The sequence below is a fragment of the Macrosteles quadrilineatus genome, unplaced genomic scaffold (genome assembly GCF_028750875.1).
Source record: "Macrosteles quadrilineatus isolate MER2022 unplaced genomic scaffold, UCM_ALF_1.0 Scaffold_2__2_contigs__length_208266976, whole genome shotgun sequence".
NCBI lineage: Eukaryota > Metazoa > Arthropoda > Insecta > Hemiptera > Cicadellidae > Macrosteles > Macrosteles quadrilineatus.
The window spans coordinates 73,430,279-73,450,786 of record NW_026542595.1 but is presented as its reverse complement, the minus strand read 5'-3'; the positions used below and the strand labels follow the sequence as shown (position 1 = coordinate 73,450,786).

General features: G+C 32.1%; 1 protein-coding gene across 1 annotated transcript in view; it reads right to left on the bottom strand.

Annotated features, from left to right (window-relative positions):
• LOC128987486 (brain tumor protein) overlaps nucleotides 1-7,956 on the bottom strand; it is a 331,844-nt gene extending 323,888 nt beyond the window's left edge. Inside the window, exon 1 of the mRNA XM_054408351.1 lies at nucleotides 7,818-7,956. The gene's annotated coding sequence lies outside the window, so the exon portion shown is untranslated. The remainder of the gene's footprint in view (nucleotides 1-7,817) is intronic.
• Nucleotides 7,957-20,508: the final 12,552 nt, after the last annotated feature.

The window sequence follows — 20,508 nt, the reverse complement described above, 5'->3', positions numbered from 1 at the left end:
AAAGTACAATATTTTATTATGTACAGTGTATAACTACAATTTAATAAAAGTATTGACAAATTTGTGGAAGTGTTTCAGTCCTCGACCGACAGTTACAGCTCGAGCTATTGTCAATACAAGGTGAAGTGGTGGTGAAGTGACGGTGAAGTGGCCGAGTGAAGTGGTCGGTCAAGTGGTGAAGTACTTCTCAAAGTTAAGACTAAATATCAATTACCTCATATGGGGGTCTTTAATTTGATCAGTTCCATCAGACCCTCTCGATCAGGGCATTTCAAACGGGAGTCAGCTTCAAATAAAACAAAAGTCAATCTAATATAGTGCCTTTGACAACAACCATATAGTCTACATGGTAAAGCCATTCACATTGGTTACTGCAAATACACTACTTTTCCTATAGCAAAATTCGAAGATTGTTTTCGGTTGTTTAAGTTCGAGAAGGCATTAGTGCGTTGAGGTCGATTAAATTTCCTTCTTTTATCTCAGGGTAACAGTTATTGTTTTTGCTACTAGAGATTGCTGTACTGTTATTGTAGTTAAAATATTAGAGGACCATCAGCAGCTGAAAACTAGATTTTTTTACATAAAACTTTTAGAGTAGAAAAATTAATCTATAAATATAGATAAGACATCAATGCACCCAGGCGTTACCATAAATACATAAGGAGCACAAGGATTATCAATCGATAAGGGAGTATGATGATTTTATACAACTTTGACGTTAGAAATATTTTGACTTTTTTATGAAGGATAGTTTATCTTTTTGGTAAACCAGTAATAAAGTAGTAAATATAGTGGTTGGTCATCTATATTCATTAGGTTCCAGTAAGGCCTTGGACCAGTAAACCCCTACTTTTACTTACCTACACGATTTAGAGTGAAAAGCAAGAAAGATTCTGTGCTGTATGGCTTGGTTATACAGTGGTGTCATAGTGTGTTCTGAACAAAAGACTTCTTCGGTTTCACTAATCAGACAAGGAAAACTTTCACAATCATTCATTTCACAGTCATAGATGACACACACTTGGGTTTGAAGAGTATCACAATTTAAAATGCTCGATATAATTTTGTCAGTTGCCGGCAAAGTGTTTCCTAACCCAACTTTAAAAGAAAAATGGTTTTTATCATTAATTTTGCTACCATTTTCGTGTCTTGTATTGTTCTGTGATTTGTATTGTGATAAAATGTTTCTATATTTTCTACGAAACCCATCGGGTGGATACTACTATAGAAGTTTGGTCGACTAAAGACGACCCTGCGGTTTCAAAATTAATATCGGATGGACAGTATTAGGATTGCTAAGTTAAGCCCTTACAATGAAATTTTTAATTGTTTCAATAAATTGCTTATTACAAATAGTACATCTAGATTAAGATAAATAAAATGCTACATTTAATGTGTTATTGCAGATTCGATTTCCTCTTGGCATAACACATGACCCCAGGTAAACCTTTGACTGCTTTGCTACTTTGAATGTGACTATCCCTGCAGCTCGAGCATTTTGTATTGCCAATTATTAGTTTTTCATTTTACTATTTTCTGGTTTTGACTTTTCTGAGACAATTCAAACAAAATATGTCTCGGCGTTCTTCAAGAAGAGGTACAAGACTATAAAAATGAGTATTTTATAGTTCCTTAGAAAACTGGCGATACAAAGAATGAACAGAAATATAAAAAAACTATCTCATAGTTTTATAATATGATTGATATGATTTGTTCTGTCAGCTATTGTTCCTCAATATAATCCTTTGAGCATTGTAAAAAAAGCTAACTATACAAATTTTTTTTGTATATTTTTTGCCTTAAAACTAAAACAATCTGTGGCCTAAATGATTTCAAGACTGGCAATAAGACGGAAACCATTCTAATCTTTTAATAAAAATGTAGTAACTTTTTCATTTTGTGGGTGGTTTGATAATGCTCAGTGACACTAATTTGGTAAGAAATTTAATATTTTAATCTACAAATAAAACGCAAAAAAGTGCGTAATGGCAGTTTTAAAGAGTATATTTGAGAAAAATTAAAAGTCTTTAACGAATTCACCTAAAGGTAAATATCTGCCGAGACTTACGTCAGAAAAATAGGCCAATTTCGTTTTAAAAATAACATTTTGAATAAGTAGCACGACAGCTTTGGTAATAATCGGTCTGACCATGGCTTAGTGTAGGGTCAAGCCACGAGGGACTATGGGAATATGTGTGTGTATGTATGAGTTTATGTTGTATGTGTGTATGTTTGTATATATAGCACGGTGGTCGGCGGTGATCCCAAAGGGTTTTTAGCATGCACCTCATATATATTAGAGTGATAATATAGCAATTAGAATAAAGGGGAACCTTTTTTTAGGCTTTCAAATAAGTTTTTAACGAATCAGCCTTACAGAGACGTATCTTTATAAATTCTGCGGATTTTAAATGTTAAAACTGTTTTCGGATATGCATTTATCAAGCAAAGTTCCATAATAACAACTTTGTTTTTCCATAGACATTTTATTCAACTATTTTACATAATTATGGCTTAATTTCATCATATTTTATTTTTTTATCTGCAAGTGTCTTATCTCTTACGTGTTAAAACTAAGTTTATAACTGAACATTTTCTCTGGGGTTAGAGTATTATTAAAAGTCTAGATACGTTTAAGTATAAAATATTTTTTTCCACAGCGTATAGCTTTGAACAGGTAATCATTTTAACTTCATAACACAGATATAAAATTTATCGTTTAATGCAGATGTCAGCCCAAAAACAAGTTAAACATATTAAACAAACATTCCATTTGTATTATAATACACTTGTTAAAGTTATTACATTTGTATAGTATTCAATTCACAACATAAAGCATGGTTTATAACGGTAAGGTACCCTCAAAAGAGCAAAGAGTGTTAGTAAGTATCCCATTCTATTGTTTGTTGTATACATAGTAGGACAACAATTACAAAATATAAATGAACATTATATTGAATATGAAAAATATCTAAATTGCTTCTGTTTCTACTGAATTAAAAAAAATTGGTGATGTAAAAAGTAAGTGATGAATTATTATAACCCTTAGAGTAAATTCAAGTAATCAACCTTATCTCATAACAAAACTAATATGATTAATCATGTATTGAACTACATATTAATGTGCGTTTGTTCATTATTGATCAGTGTGTTTTATCTATTGTAGGCTAGGCATATTAGGAATATAAGTGGCAGTTAGTGGAAAGTTTAGGTACAGTCCTAATCACCACTTTTCTTTGTGTTTTTTGGGTCGCTGAACACGAATATGAGGTTTGATGACAGATATTATGCCCGAAACATTGTTGTGTATTTGACTAACAATTCCATTTTCAAGTTATAAATGTAGCCAGTTTCAGAATAATTATGGATATAGTTTAATTGACCCTTCAACAGAGTGTTCTAAACTAAAAGTCCAACTTATTTGAACTTAAATCACCGTTCATATCACATAAATTATTGCAGTACAAAACCTAAGGTAGGAAATAAATATATCACATGAAAACCCTGCAGATTTAAACACGAAACTAGTTTAGTTACTTTTAATTTGATTTACCATTCATAAAGTCAATTATAAAGCTGAAAACTCTACATTTTCATTTAAAAACTCTTCTTAGTGGACCCTAGGATATTAGCAAGTCAAATATAAATAAATTTAAGTAATAAGGAATAGTAAGGAATATTTGTCATCAACGCATATATAAAAGAAAAAATAGTCAGCGTCTAAATAAAAGATACTGTTCGTAAATCTTATTGTGATCTTTGTATTGATAAATAAAATAATCAGTTTATCACCTTGTCCAACTTGTTCTCTTTTTATATTCTCTACGAGAACAAAATCTTCGTTGTTATATAGAATCGAGCGATTGCCTGATATCGATAAATATTACCAACTCCCTGATCAATTAATTGATGTTTAACGTTTTGTAAACTGCAGTGTGTTTAGTATAGCTACGATAGTATAAGTTTGTGTAATAAATAATAGCTCTAAAGGAGTTTTCACCACATTGCGTCAACAATTACTGTTTTCGTAACATGCATTTTGGGTGCAAAGAGGTTCATTTTCTGCCTGTTGAAAAATATTAGAACCAGCTGAAAATCATTAGCAGTAGATTTTCCTTTCGATCAATTTTCAATGGCACATAATTTGACTATCGAAAGTATTATGTATCTATTGTAATTATATGCTGTCAAATAGTTTTCAACCTATTTACTTCGAATCTCAATATTTTAGTGACACAGGAAATATGTTTGTTTCACAACAAGCCCAAGAAATCCCGGATCACGAACTTGCTAACACTAACTAAAGAAAGATTAAACAATTCATACCAAATAAAAACAGAAATACATGAGACGTTACTTTTCCGACAGTAAAATAGGAAGAAAAATGGGTGATAAAGTGTTTCGCCACAACGTAGCTTACGGTCTATAAACCAGGAAAGTATAGGATTGCTGCCACTGCCGCAGATATACGCAGAATGTGTTCAAGGGGCGAGGGAGAGGGGAGGAAGATGTATTCATAAATCACGTCTACAAGAGGTAAAGAGTAGCTCTGACAACGTGACGTCATGTTATGTAATGTGAGTTATGGCATCGGAGTTTAGTCATTCGAAAGTGCACTTTATACAATTATACTGTAAAATAGGTAGTAAAGTGAGTTGTAACATCAAAGTTAGATAATGTTAGAAGTCAATGTTAGAAGGTGACTTTTATAAAATGATGCTGTAAAATAAACCCCTGACAAAGAAAATTATAACCTCAAAGTGGGTTGGCGTTCGAGGATAAACGTTAAGAATAAAACTCTGATAAAATACAGTGAGTGTAAGTTACCATAATTGGCATTCGAAGTTGAACTTAACGAAATTAAACTTTAAAATAAAACCCTGATAAATTCATGTTAGCTATAACGAAGATTAACGTTATAAAAAGATGCTGTAAAATAGAACCCTTGTAAAATAACAAAGTAAATAAAAGCTATAGTACAACAAATATTTTGTAAGTAAGTTTCATTAAAATAGGGCAAAACCTTGCAGAGAATGTTAAACACAAATTAAAAGTATTGACGCCAATCAATTAATATACAATCTCAATATTCAGTTTGCTAGATGCGAAAAATTCAATATGAACTTAATTAGTACATAGTCTGGCTAAATTGAATGCAAGTTGAGAATTACTTCATTTCGGTAATAGCATTTGGAACAATTAAATACTGAACTAGTATTACATTAAAACCAGGACTGGGCGAAATTAGATAGTCCATTAAATACTGCTCATATGCACAGTGATCAGTAATGTTCTGTAGTTTCTTTTTTAAGGCTGTAGTAGTTTTAAACTATAGTTCTGCATAGCATAGGTCAATGAATTAAGCGTTAGAGTTAACTGTACATTTTAATAGCGTTTGTCTCATTCTTAAATTTAAAATATCCAACGAAAATGTAATGGAAAACTTTGAATAAACTGTGTTGAAGCATTTTAGTTACTTTTTTTTTAATGCTACTTCTGTGCACCCCAAGCATTTTAGTTGAACATATTTAATTAAAACATATGGAATATTGTAATTAATCGACTTATCTAATATAATTTACATGTTCTGTGGCTTATTTACTGATAAAAAGTATACAGTATTCCCTCTGTGTGCATTTAAAATAAATATATAGTATTATGTTGTTCATAAACTGTACTGTTTTTTTCCTTATACCGCTATGGTAAGACCTAGACCAACCCCGATATATTTTTCCATTCTAATGTTCCCAGAGGCCAAAAACACTATCCGTTCAAATTCATATAAAATGTATCCGTTAGCATGATAACTCGAGCAAAAATCATCCGATTTTGATTCAGTCTGATTATGAATAAACGTATAACTCCCTGTTTATTCAAAGGATTTGATCTAGAAAACGGAGGTTTTATGGGGGTCTTACGTATTTTTGACCCTCAAAACATAAAATTTTCTTATTTCTTTCCAAACTATTTTGAAGAGCTTAAAATACATAATCTGGTGAATAAGTGTTTTCGTACGGTTATTGGTTACGGAGAAAATAAAAAAAAACTTTAAATTTAAACTTTCTACGTTATTCTCATGGAGAATAAGTAAACTGTTATAGTTTGCTTGTTTTGAAAAATATTTTAATAAAACTAGGCAAAGTTAGTTAACTTACTAATTTATTTTACAATTTTATTATATAATTTAATTTATTAATTATATATATATATATTTATTTGTTTTTATATATGTTACTAAAATACACACATTATTACCCACCCTGTATCCACAGCAAATGTAAGTTCTCGTTAAAGCTAATTTTATTTAAATAGATTTAAGTGAAAATAAAATTAGGCTAGTGATAATTCGCTTAGTCCACAGGTTTGCTGCGGTAGCGGTATTTTATTTAATTGTATAGCGTGTACACTGTACATAGTTATGTGTTTTTTCGTATTTCTCATTTGACTTTGACTATACCACAAAGCGGATGTTTCCCGTATGGCTAGATACTGCAGACTGTATATTGCAACAATGTATTAAATTTACTGGTCAATTAATTATTTATTTACAACGTAAAAATATTTATCGCGTAGATATTTAACGCAAAATACTCAAATTGTTGTTACCCTAATTCCAAATAAACTATTGGGCTGGTTTCGTTCCGTTTTGATATGTATAAATAAATAACCAACGCAAACACGATGATTTTTATATCTAAAAACAGAGCAAAGAAAATATATTTATGCAACCAAATGTGTGAATTAAAAGCGTTGCATCACCCATATGTGACTTAAAACTAAAATTGTTTTATTTAGCAATCTTGCATATTCACGTTACTCATGTTCACGACAAAAAACAACACTTCTCTATTTATAGATGTTTCATATCATGTTAGAATGGATCAGTACAATTCGCTACTAATTAGTTACTAACAGATATAACTTTAAGTTTTCATATGCTGATAATTATTACATTAAAAACAAATTTTTAATTTCATTTAGTTTTTTATTGTTTGTTATTTTTGACTTTGGCGGTATTAAATAAATAAATTAGTAAGCTACGAAATTTAAATAGTAAAAAAATCCGTATTTGAATATTGGAAATATTGTTATTCCTAATATCGCTTTAATTAATCGTCAATTTACACAATCAATTACTTTACCTTATAACATATTTTCACCCATTTATACAGCATAATGTTATCTTGTGAACTGAAGTCCACTCTACAAACCTCTTATTACACGTCTTCTGGGTAACCGAGGAGTTTTAATCCTTGCCTTCAAATCTGAGGTTTTCTGGATCACTCCAAAGCGGGCTCAGTTCAGGACCTAGATGCCATTGTCATTCTGTTGTCTGATGATGCCATCTAACGAAAATGTCGAAGTTAGATGAACCAGAATTTGACCTGCCTCATTTAAAAAAATCGTAAAATATACGACTATCCTAGAAACACACGGATAAAATGAATTTATCATGGGTAAAGCATATGCTAATCTTAAATAAAATACACAATTTCTACCACCCCACCTGTGAAGCGATTGTACAAAGAATCGCAGTAATAATCTACAATTATTCGCTTAACGGAGCGAAACAAGGGAAGTAGCGAAGGGGAGAGTGTAAATAAATACGGGGTCGTGCAACCTGTTCGAAGGTGCCGGCGATCGATACCCCGGTTATGCGATGTCATCAGGCGAGGTACGTCGTGAGTCATCGTCCCTAGGTAACCAGGGTGTACGACGAGGAAGGGAACAGAGAGGGTCGTGACAAATACGATACAACACTACGCTACAGTTATAGGTTATGCCGGCCGGGAACACTCGTGATGGTTGTGACTCACCTTAATCTGTGTTTGTGAAATCCAATATGTTCATTGATAGTTCCTCACACATGTACGAGAGTCTGACGATGTGTATGAGACACAACACTCGAGTAGGTATAGTGACCGTCAGTACGTGTACGTCGCTCACGGCTGGCTAGCTGCGTCACAGTGAGACGTACAGTGAGCGATGTCTGGGAGCAGGTTGCCCGCGCAGCCACCCGCCACCCACAGCTAAGCAAAAATCCTCCGTAATCGGGATTAAGCTGATTTTCGGGGAAATGAATGTCGTAATTGTGCTACACGCCGTGTTGTCTCCACAGCTATAATAATTGAGAGTCGCTGGAGGCCGAGCACTGGTTGGTGAAGGGAGTCGGATGCAGATAAAGGATTACTGCGACAAATGTGATGTTTTACAAGTTCCCGCCAGCCGCCAGCACTTCCGGTCCGTTAAATGTGGCTAGTTCGGATGTTATTGTTTGTATTTGACCTATAGGATATTAGAACCTAAAGCACTTTGCGAGAGTGAGTCTTGGCAATGCTGCACAACAGATAGTTTTAGGCGCACAGTATTGAGCTCTGACTGAACCAATTAGATTCAAATATTGTTTAGGCATATTCTATACGAATATAGTTATATTGATGATCTAGTTTAACACGAGGTTTATAATTGAACTTTAAAACACAATACTATGAGACATACTGAAATAAGTTGTCTATACAATACAATTAATGCCACATCAATAATACAAATATAGAACATTTTGAGATAAAATATAATTTTAACAAAGGCACACTTTTTGACCTATTTTTGTTTGATTGAAATTCTTTATTTGTAATGTTCTATTTGAACGAAAAAAATGCTACAAATGGCCGGTTCATATAGATGTGTTATTATCTTACCCTAGTACACAAAAGTCAATGTTAACTTTATTCATTATAAATTAGATTTGTCCTTAAGTATTAATTTCTACCTACATAGTTACAGTTCCAAATAACTTAATACTGTAATATCAAATAACTATCCATCCTGTAAACGTATTACATTTTTATGTATCAGCAAAAAAAGTTACTAAATTAAGAAAAAAATAATTTTGACTGTGACAAAATATGTTGGTCAACAAACTTATAACCGATGAACTATGATGGAATTGAAAGGGCAAAGAACCCAGTACGGAGAACCGGGCCGAAGGATACTGAAATGTCCCTAGATACATAGTCAATAGCTTTGTACATAATGTATGTGGGGTTGAGTAAGACCAGGGTTGCGTAATGTCTGAAGAGGAAATCTGTTCTGTGTTTTGGAAATCAATGCTATTTGCCTCGGCCAATGGAGTGGAGACTTTCACAACGGGGAGAGAATCCTACAGACCATTGATCCACTGTTTGGAATACATTGGTTCTGTGGTACCTGGTAGTCCTAGGATACAGTGAGCAAAGACTTCGGAGGATGGAGCAATTTATAAACCTTTTTAACTACACCATACTACACAGAAAAAGGTACTTTTCCATCCGTATTGATAGGCTGGAAAGTTGCCTTTTACCGTGCACTTAGTCAGCTGATGAAATAAACACCTAATTGCAACGGCCTATTTTATTTTCTGAAATATAAAAATGTTATAATTTATGTTTTGTCGTAAATAAATTGTGTTATGAGTTTAAAAAGTAGGCCTCATAATTTTCTGTGTAGTATGATGTAAAGTATCGTACGTTACTCGCCCGGTAAGCTTTACCGTACTCGCACGAAAATCCTGCACTCGGAACAGTCGTGCTCGCACGGTAAAACACCACTTACCGGGCTAGTAACGTAATATACCATTCCAGGTCAACAACAGTATATATACGCCAAAAACTTTCAATACATAAGGATCTCTGGTATAATAACAATAACACTTCAGACTATTCAAACTATACTTCTGACATTGCATGTTTAACGTGACATGTTTAATATTAACATAGCTCAGACTTTGAAAATGGACAGACTACAATTAATTAGTCTGTCCTGACTCCTGATGTCTATGGATGCTACATATCCTCTTATAAACTGTTAAAAAATAAGAGAGTAATTGATCACACAACTCACATAATAAAACAAAATCTGAATATCCTGGTAAATCAGTCCATGGCAGGCTGTATATCATTGCCAATGGCCTGACGGATCTGACAAATAATTGCCTCGTAGTGTGAATCACTGTCAAAACTTCCATCCTCAAAATATCCAGCCAGACTGCAGATCATCGTGTTGTCACTGCCAACCTGAGCTGTCGACAGAAATAAGCCTGGATTAAAAATCAAAAGTTGTTTGATTGTTTAATACAGTAATCGGTGGGTTCTTTGTGCTTCACTGTTCAACAATACATGGATTTTAATCGAACCCCCTATTTAAGTAGCTATGTGTGTTACAGTTTAATTCTAGTTTACAGTATTCTTTATTGGTATATTTTAAAACTGACACTTTCTGATTTGAATACAACAATTGACTATACATGGGTATAGGGAACAGCTGTTGCCCTTTGGAAAGTGGACAACGTTAAATGTATCTCTCGTAGTGTGCACTCAAATTAGGTTTTCTAATTTTATTTCATAATCTTACAATATGAAATTACTAATTTTTTTTAGTTTTCCAAGATTCAAAAGGTTTGTAAAAGCAAACTAGATTTTACAGCAGCATAGTCTGTTGGTAGTTCAATTGAACGAAGTTATTTTCTGATAAAACTAGGTTCAACTTGAACATGAGAGTATAATCTACTGCACCATAGTTTATATTTTGACATAGCTTTTACTACCAGTAATATATTCCATTGTCTGCTACGTTTGCTAGTATGTATTTCTTTAACATAAAAAACATGCATGTTAGAAAAAAGTTTTTTAAGTCAATATTATTACAATTGGAATGCCATTAAGAGTCGCCCCACATATTAAAACTTATTTTATAGCTTTGTCAGTTAAATTTTAAATTGTTATGTTTTAGATAAAATCAAACATCACTTTCGCATAACTTGCCTCTTGAAAGGTCACTTACGTGCATGTATTGTATAAAATTTTATCTTAAGGCCTTTTCACGAAACAAATTTTGATTTTCAAACCGTGAATTAAAATATTATGAATCTTAACTTGGATAGTGGACACCTCAATAAACTCTATAGTAACAATTTAGATTATTATGCTACAGCCAATTATACGAGCTTAAAGAGTAATGATAATTCAAATATCTACATATCCCTATAACTAAATATTATAACCTACATAAAACATATTATCTCATTTTGTATATCTAATGGATCAAATGTAGTTGGTTCCGAGTAAAGGTATGATTTTGTCCGATATTTGTAGAGTTGATACAAATATCTTTTCATTTCAATTACTCGTTGACTACTTGAACAAAATAAAACGATCATTGGGTAAAAATTCACATATAGTAAAATAAAGTAATTTATCACTAAATTGAATTATGGGAAGCACAAAAGAATTTAACCTGAAATAAAAGGATAGCATTTTATTTAGTTAACATGCGTATTCAAAAGTAACAGGACAAGATAAATTCTCTAAAAAACTTATCTAGTCTATAAAGGCCTAGGAAATATAACTTTAGTATATATAGCTAACCATATTACATTTTAGCTTCAAACATTTTTTTTTTAAACAATCCAAATGCATTCTCTCAAGGTAAAGTGGTGGAGAAGAAGAACGCCTTCAATTGGACAGCTGTGATATGGTTACTGCACGGGGATTGCTGTTTGGTTTGTGAAGGAGCTTGCTCAGTGTAGGTATTCCCTGTGGATATGTGTTCTTAACGAGACACTATAAAAATAGTGAAATTGTTTTGACGAAATTGCCCCTTATTCCAATAAAGTTTTTTCTTTCCAAAACTAATGTGGATAATATAATACATGGATATTGAACAGGTATACCAGTGAGTTGGACAATGCTAATACTGGCAGATCCTAATCTAAAAATGTGATGTAAGGTTGTAGTCTTACATCAGTGCAACTGCACATCATTTAGCTCATCTTTAGAGTTGTGCCTTTACTGTGAAAGTCAAGGGAAGATAGTAGAAACAACAACTGAATGTACAACTCTTGTCATGCTTAAACTGCAAACTTTGAGGCATAATATTAATCTAAAACATTCCTACATAACCGAACATTCTTATCTTACAGCTGTTGCTGTGTATTCGCATCTTTAATCGTGCTTCCAAATTACCCTTGAACAATTCCATTGTACTATTTTGTTAACTTTGTTAAGTACAAATGGAGACATTCTTACATTTGTGTTTCCAGTGTTTTCCCGAAATGAAACTTTTGTTTTAGGAGTTAAAAAGACAAGTAAGATATTATATAACGGTTGTATTAATGTGAAACATAATATAAAACATATTTCAATCAGTGTGTTACACTTCACGTACAAGTGACTGCGTCGATAAAAGTGGGTTAGTAACATAATTCCATCTTTATTCAACCGTTAGTCTACAAATCAAACAAGAGCTTAATATTTATGTAATCACGGTTGATTGTATTGTGAGTTCCCTGTACTTGCGTTTAAAGATCAACACACGTTCCAATAACATTTTGCCCCACTATCGATATAGTGTTCAGAATTGTTATTAAAATAAATTTAAATCTTATCAAATTAAATTCATTCAATGGTTATTTCAAAGTAGGTTTATTAGTTCAATTTTAACTATATTATTCAAGTATGTTTTATTTTCTAAACATACATTTTTATAATTATAAAAAACTAACAAAATAGTGGATTTTTTACTGCACCTAGAGCAACCAACAAAATTTATTGGTTTAATTCTAAATCCTACTTCCATTACACAGTACCGTGTTGAATTATTTTAATATCCATATTTAAACCTAGTTGAATATATGCTACTTTTATTATACATTGGGGAGCGAGCTGGTGTAGTGGTTAGAGCGCGGGACTTCAGTCCCTGAGGTCCTGGGTTCAAATCCCAGCAGGTCACCAATGGATTTTATCTAAGTGATAATGCCAAAACCCCTAGGTCTAGCCTGAAGTAATGTGAAAAACAATCCCAGGCTCGTGCCTAGCGTCCTAGGACAATCAAATTATACGTTACCATATTAGTTTGTACGATGGTTCCAAGATGTAATTTTACTGGATATATTTGTGATATAAGTACTGGTAGCTGAGTGGTTACAGTAAAAACCTTCAAATCTAAAGGTTGCTAGTTTGATCATAAACTGAGACAATTCTGAACATGGTTTGAAAATCTTACATCAATTTTTTATTCTATCCAACAAAAGGTCAACTTTAAACAGTAACAACGATAGGACATAGATCTTTCATTTAAAAATCTATAGAAAATTCTCCTTCAAAACATACTAAATAAAATTCTAATAGAGTTAGCTGAGTTTTAAAACAACGCAGTAAAGCTACAGTATTGCTACAGAAGTTATATTCTGCCGCATAAAGCTCTGTCATTCCCTGGCCTAGTGCATGTTCAAGCTAAAATTAATAAAAACGTCACGTGCATATCCCGGCTTAAAACACGATTATAAACTTTACAACCTGAACCGGCGCAATATTAATCTTGCACTACTTTGTGCGGAAAATAGCTAATTGTCAAGAAAATAGAAATATAAACTATGTTTATTTTTTAACTTTATATATTTTTTAAACGAGTCCTTTTAGAATACGATTTTTAAAAATAATCCCTAGTAAGGTATGGTGCATTGTGTTCCTTGTATACGCCCCCCTCATAAAAACAACACCAAAATGTCAAAAATTTTAGTTTAACTAGCTATAAATAGACACAATATTGGAACTGTTTTGGGGAACTAGACAGGTTCCCATGAATTAAGTTTAAACTAGTAAACACGTTGCTCGAAATCGAGCAATTGCAAAGAAGTAAAGTAGTTATAAAAAAATAAAAATAAAAGTCATCATAATTTCCGATGAGTTTAAAAGACTCAACTCATAGATTTATGTACTTAACAGTTCCATATAATCAAACATTTCTTGTAAATATTTTATCATTTATCAAAAGCTGGTCTGTTTTTTAAATGTTTCCCACTTATAGCCGTATAAGGTTGTCCGTGTTGATCTCCGTCAATGATAGTGTAGTCAGCATGGTACTACCCAGTGTCGCCAGCACGTTTACAAATTTCAGTCAATTTTTTATAGCGATAACATTTTGATTACACAACTAAGAACTAGCTGATTTTCTGCATAACCTCTCTGTCGCAATTTTATTTGCATCAATTGGCATTTATTTGGCTAGTTACTGTTATATCGTAAATTATATTTAGGCCACCTGAAAAAATGCAGAATTGAAAGGCCTAATGTCGTTCAGTTGGTTTTTTGTTTCCCATAAATGGGAATAATGCGAATCCTTCAATGAAAGTTGTATTAAGGTTTCTTTGATGTAATTATATTCTTTTAAAATCACTTGACTTTTATGAAAACATATATTTAATTATTAATGTCCTTGCCGTACCAGTTTAATTCAGACTTAGAGGGGTTTCCTTTGCCAATCATCATAAAGTTAAATCCATGTTTCCTACAAAATAGTAGCACTTCGGCTAACATCCTTGTTCATTGTTTGTGGGACTCTTTATATTGTAGCTGTAGGTGTTCTTCATTATATAGGTTGATAACGATAGTAAATTGTTTTTAAATCTCTATTTCTTCTACTTGGTAGCGTTCTATGACTTGGCTAAGTTTCCATGGTTAAGAAATCGGTTCTTTCAATGATTTCTCAAGAAATACAGTACTATGTCAATAATTCATTTTTCTTATTTGGTTAAATTAAATATATGAAAATTTCCAGGCTTTCTCGATTTTTAAAATTGTAATATGTACGAATGTAAATTAAAATAGCAAATATTTAATTTCAACGAAATCAGTAAATGTACCCAATGCGTTTAGTTGAATTGAAAAATAAATAACAGCAATTAATGTACAGCTGATCAAAATGTAAACAATTATGTTCTTCATAAGGATAACATGGGAACTTAAACAGCCACTGGGGCAGAGCCTAAGGGACTTTTTCAAAAATGTAAGGCCAGTTTGCAAATCTACGCGACACGTTCTTTCCAATGAGACGTAAATGGAAAGGTTATTTGCAATTACCTAAACTAATTACCAATTTGCAATTAACCAAAGGTTATTGGTTGATTATTATGGAAGGTTAAATTGCATTGTTATTAATTTTTGTTAATATAGTCTATCCTGTTGTTACTGTTGTTATCTTGTTCTTGTACAGAGTATATCATATTGTTATTTTTCTGCAAGCTTTATCTGTTTTCATCAAGATTGTTCTGCCTCTTTTTACTAAAGTTTCACTCGGCTTACTGTATTGCTATCATTATTGTTCCTATACTGGTTTTGTTTTTCAAATCTATCGTTTTCTCAACTTGTTCAGATAGTTTGTTATTAAAGTTGTTACTTATAGTTTGTTATTTATAGTTTGTTATTTATAGCTTGTTATTTATCTTTTATGTCTTGTTATTGAAGTCTTGTTTTCCAGTTTTTTTTCACTACTTTTGTACTGGCCTGTGATTTTTGTTTCCTTCTTTCTGTAAGACAATAATTGTATTTTTCTGTAAAAATGGTGCAACCGTTTATAAATAAATAAATAAATGGATAAAATCGGTTAAGAAACGGCGGAGGAGTTCAACCGACAAAGTTTCATGTAGTGTATTAATTATATAGATTATCAAAAGGAACTTCTTTAGAAACGTTTATAATCTGGATTGTGGACATACACCTGTTCAGTTAAAATTGACTGTATTCCGGACAAATACGTCATATAGTGATATTGATCCTTGATACTGAGTGGCTTCCACAACCAACTAGTTAACAAAAATGAGTAACAAGTTTTATCAATCAATACGACATAGATGAGACATTTAGAGTTTAGGGCTATGATTAGTTTACCAAAAAGAATTTCTTGCAGACTTTAATCAAAATCAATACAGTATAGATTACAAAGATTCTAAGTTTAGTCGCAATTTGTTGTTCCAATGTTTTTTAGACTTGTCATAAAAGTAGTTCCTTAGAAAAACTAATAGTTTTACACTATTTCAAATTGTGACACATAGCCTCTACAAAAAGTGTGGTCCTAGATTTTAGTACGGTATTCGTCTTCTTGCAAACGACGCACTTAATTTAATGACACAGCACTCACACTAAAGCTATTAGTTTCCGCAACTTATAACTTAGAAATTTTCCAAGCATAGATAAGTTAAAAAATCACTGGTCTTTTTACTCTATATTAAATTATACATACGTTAGGTCTGATCAATATGCGAATGGGTTGTTAAGTAGCTAGGCTACAAATCTCAGCAGAGAGTTTAAGGATTGCTGGTGTGTGCTTATAAAGTTGGTTCCTGTTAGGTAATATAATGTAAAGTAGTGAAATCAGTTGTTCTTACACTGTACTGTTCTATTGATCATGACAAATAATGAGTTGTAATTTGGAGTTAAGTTAAAACTAGAGAAGATAATATTATATTCACTTATTTACCATCTAGACTTAGAAGCTTAGGCCTATCACTTCAGTGACCCTTCATTTATACTTGGGTTGGATTTAGTTGAACGCTATAATATATTTACAGTAAACTAATAAGGAGTTCATGATTTCAATAGGAAAAAATAGATATAAAAAATGGGAGTCCAAACGGTGTTCATCTTCATTAAATGTACATCTAGTTTTAAATATGAACAAAACTGAGCACTTATGATCTAACCTAGGCCTTGAGTCATGCAACATCAACTAAACTTGGGTTAACCTAAGGACGTTTGTTGCTAACCCTGTAGATTTCGGTGTATATCCAATGTAATTTAATAACTTAAACAGAATAGTTTTTCTGTAGGCTAGGGAAAAATTAGTTTAAAAAAAGATAAAAATAAATAGATCTTCTGTAGGGCTCATTATGTTACAGAATCAGATATGATTAAAACCATTTGCATTTAACAACAAAATACGATTCGAAAGTATCGTATGAAATTCTAGCAATAATCCTGAAAATTAAGAAATCAAATCGTTCTGAGAATTTTTAGAATAGTTACCAATCCACCGACGACATACAAAACAGATCCTAGTAAAAAATAACAAGAATTATAAACTAAGCAACAGCTTATATATGATTTCAAATCAAACATAGCAAATAAAACATGTGCCTACAGAAAAAAAAGAGTGATCCCATTGGGCTAGAGATAATTTCTAGCTTAGCGAGTGATCCAAACGGCAGTTTACCAACAATTATTACTTCTTATAAAATTCTGAGTTATACTGTTTTTTGATCACCGATAGACTATATTAATTTTTCTCAATAGCCATATTAATTTATTTTGCTATACACTACTGTGACATTTGTCACAACGATTATCCCGCCACAAACGAGATTTGGTCGTTCCACAAATTTTGCAACGTCTCTTGCCTGGTGGTGGGTTCGGGACGGCCTCCACGGCATTTGCTGGGGCTCGTGGATTTAGTAGATTTGGATTGATGATAAAAAAGACTCGAAGTAGGAAGTAGTGAGAAAAGATCGAACACACCCAGCCAACAACGTAGTCGTTTCGGTTAGGCCTACAATCGTTCTCCGTGATCTTGTCCCACAGAATGCGAAATGCTACTCCTACAACGTGATACAATGCTGCCCAACCATCCGCTTCCATTGTACAAAAATAAAAAATTCACTAAGTTACCGGTATTTTATTTGATCAAATAGACCTAGTTACTGCACACTTCGAAGTGGAGTTGCCTGAAGTCGTCATGTTAGCGTCAGGAGCTAATTGTTGATAAAGATTGTAATGAATAACATTGACGTCGGCGCCAGTATCGAGCTTAAAAGATATGTCAACCCCACTTACGGTAATATTCTGACACCAACTATGTTTTGAGTCTACAGTGTTGACAACAATAGTTTCAATACTTAAGTCCTGACTCTCGCCACTAATTCCCACTTCATTAGGTTCAACGTCCTCATTAGATTCAATGTTATGAATGTTTTGGGCCTTACAGGCGTTTGCAAAATGATTAAATTTCTTGCATTTTATACATTTCTTTCCCCAAGCAGGACAATTTCTGTAATTGTGAGTTTTTAAACATTTAGAGCAGACTTTAACTTGTCTTTTATTTGTAATGTTACTCGAATTTGGTAAAGTAATGTTATGAATTTTAGATCCTACATTAGTTGTTTCGTCAAGTTGTGAATCAAGTTTCATTAGTTGCACTTGTTTTTTACTCTCCTCCCTAGCCGTGCAGTAGTGAATTGCTTTATCAAGTTTCAAATCACTCGTCATCAACAACCTTTCTTTACACGCTTCATCTTTAGTCCCTATTATCAATAGATCTCTTACAAGGCTTTCTTCCTGATCCCCGAACTGACATTTTTTTGCCTGATTTTTTAGACTAGTTACAAATGACTGGACTGATTCGTCGGACTTTTGCCTGAGGTTAAAGAAAGTATACCTATTAATAACAGTGTTTACTTTAGGCTCTAAGTATTCGTCAAAACATTTAATTACAGTGTCTAAATTGTCTTTTTCCCCATCATCCTAAAACAGGACCACTACGATTACTGATGAGCAAAAACAAGTCTTTTATATGGACAAGTATAGAACAAAAATGTTTTGAAGCATTAAAGGAGGGCGAAGAAGTTTATGTCCAAAAGGGAACTCGAGAATGGGCAAAAGGAAAAGTTGTCAAGAAACACAAAAGCCCGAATTCCTATTTGGTACAAATGGACAGCGGAGCAGTTTTCAGAAGAAACCGGTGCCAACTGAGACAATTTAAAATGGAAAAGAAAAAAAGATTGAAATTGAAAAAAAAGGACATGTGACATTTATTCTGTCTTTAATCAGATGATGTAATATTTATTATTATTATTGTTTGTTGTGTTTATGTTAGTTTTGGAGTTTTCATGGTGAGTTCTATTAAAAACCAGTGTTCAGTACCAATAAATAAAATATAATTTATGAAGCTTTATCATTACTACTATAAATCTTTATTTTATCTATTAATCTATTGTTAATAATTATAATAGTAGCTATACCCGTGCTTTTCAACGGGGTCAGTATGCATTTTGGTAAAATAATTTTAAAAAAAACCTTTCAATATTCAATACTTTATTCTGTATCAAATGTGACTATAGATATATGACTGAATTTGCCCAACAACTTTTACTCGAATTAAAAATATTTCTAAACTGTAAAAATTAAAGCATGTATTGGCCATATCCGTGCCTTGCAACGGGGTCAGTATGCAAAAGACAATGTCGGTTCTTTGAAAATGATTTAAAAATGGATGTATTCCCACCATTTAATTTAGAAACGAAAATGAACTGTATTACTTAACTTGATAATAGTATATTTTTGTTAACTCAAGACTGTGAACACTTATTTAGGCTACATAGGATACAAAATAAATGATAGATTTTAAGATATAATCAAATAACATGTTGAATGGTTTGCATTGTAAACGAAGAGCTACCACAATAGTTCCAAACCTGTCTAGTGAAATTTTCTTACACATTTTAGTGAAATTTCAATCAGGAAAATGGAAATTCAGCAAGTTTTCTGCGGCAGGAGTTTTATATTACTGTTTACACAAAAATGCATCTTAAAAATAATTCTCATAAAACTCAGGATAAGGGCCTAGGTTGATACGGCAATGATTATAGAATCTTAATTATTTTCTTCATCCTTTTATTACCTTCATTTTTTTTTTTTTTTTTTTTTCTTTATTTTACAATGAATTATTCCCTGTAAAATAATATTACAGCATTTCACAAGTATTAGAACGGACTCAGTATAGATCATAAATATATAAACAAATGAAGTAACTGAAATAATCCTATACTAATGAAATGGCATTGTAATGTTTAGATTCGGGCGAGTGACATCTTTATGTTATATTTTATGATTCATACCCTTTCTGTCCTAATATTCGTGCAATTTAATATGTTTGCACCAGCTGGGTGGAAATCTATATCTATACTATTATATAAAAATCTAATGGTGTCTGTCTGTATGTGTATTACTAATAGGTGCAAAAACTACTGAACCAACTGGACTTAAATTTTACAAAAATATAGTTACCATACCAAGGACCATTATAGGACTATTTACATTTCGAAACTGACCGTAGGCTTTGCCCCTTTGGCTTTAAAAGTTCTGAGGTGAACATTTTAAAAGTAAATATTGATTGGTCTCCATAGCTGTGATAAGAACACTAACAATGTTTGTTTACATTTGCTTTGACATTTAAATATAAACAAGAACTGCTAAACTGTATATTTCACAATTTCAGACAGCTGATACAAAGAAATTAAATATAATATTTTCCATAAATATGAGGTAGGTTTATTTTAATCTAACAATTTATCATGGATTATTTATTCTAAAACTATGTCAATGATTGTAGAAAAAAAAGATTTTATAACCGTTGCTGTATCAACTCCAACTCTGCTTTGAATTTTTTAAAGCGTCTTAAGTTAATAATCTTAAGTGAAAATAATGTTATTGATATGCTTTCATGGAAACAGTATGAACATTACAATGTATAGATGTTTTGTTTGAATTTGGAGGCTACTTTAAATAAATTCTAACTGCTTTACATGTGTTAGATTAAGTTATTTCATAACTTGCACATCACATTGTTTTTTATACTGTATGTATATTTAGGTAAATTAGGTTATTGTGTTTTGCTAAAATAACCTATACTTAAATTAAACTAAAG